This window comes from Apis dorsata, unplaced genomic scaffold (genome assembly GCF_000469605.1).
Source record: "Apis dorsata unplaced genomic scaffold, Apis dorsata 1.3 scaffold_194, whole genome shotgun sequence".
NCBI lineage: Eukaryota > Metazoa > Arthropoda > Insecta > Hymenoptera > Apidae > Apis > Apis dorsata.
Window position 1 is genome coordinate 1,346,216 of NW_006263478.1, and position 1,202 is coordinate 1,347,417.

A 1,202-nucleotide genomic window follows, 5' to 3' on the forward strand; every position below is an offset into this window, starting at 1 on the left:
AAGTCTCGAAGCGTTCTCCGTGACGAGGTGGCTTCGAGCCTTGGCGTAGCTACTCATCTCGCCGGGAAGGGCGGGTACGATCCCCCGTGCTCGTGTACGGGATGCTCCTGCCTATGTGTGCACCCCCTGTGCGTTTGTACGGGGTCGTGTATACGCGCGTATATAGGGGCTGCTGCCCGATTGGCTGTCGGAGTTGCCTATCTCCCCTGACCGTAGCCATACTAGCTGGAATCACGGGTCGTTCTTCAACACGCTCGACGTGCTTCTAGGAGTGGGTGGGTGGACGGGGGTGCCTAACACACGTACAGAAACTTCCTAAACGGCCGCGAGTCGGCGTAGCTATGACGTCGACATGGGGGTGGCGAGGGCCTCGAACGTCTCGCGTTCCCGATTTTTTTGCTTTCGAGTCGAGGCGGCTCGAATTGTCGAGTGATTCACTTCGTCGACTTTTGCTTCTTCGATTTTTTTTTTTTTTTTTGAAAGTCTCGTTCGTGTAATCGTTTGAGTCTAAATTTATAATAATTTTTTTTTTTTTGAGTATAATGTAAATGATAATGTATGTTTTATATCGTAGTTAGAAATAAGTCATAAAATTGTATATAATTCTAATAATCGTGGAATTTTATCGTTGAATGTAGCATGTGATGATCCGTGCTTTAGAAAGAAATTGCATCGAAGGTTTAAACTATTATATTCCCTCAGAATAATTTCGAATATCGAAAATCGAAAAAAATCGTGTATTTATATTTAATTTTTTATAATAATTCGTATTCTGGACACATTATCTTGTGATCAAGTCAGATTGTTCGACTTTGGTGACGAGGGGTAGGATTATAACCATCGCTAGATGCGGCTTTAGTCAGGCTATTGCACGATGTACACCACTTCTTCGATGTGGCTGGTACGTTGGCCTGAAATAGAGGGAGGAGGGGAGGGAGGAGGGGGTGTGGAGTGGAATGGGCGAAGGGGGGAGTGAGAGGAAGGTGACAGGAGGATAGGTGGGGAATTCCAACGGGCGACTAGACAGCCCGGGGACTTGCTGGCCGAGTGGCTGACGCGACTATAGTGGGGTAGTGCTAGTTAGCCACGGGAAATGCGGGGGCGGCTCCAAAGGCCACGTTGTCAGACGAACGTTACCACCGTGTCATTGGTCGACTCCACCCCTGAGACAGCACAGGGGTGCAGATCTATGTAGCAAGGGT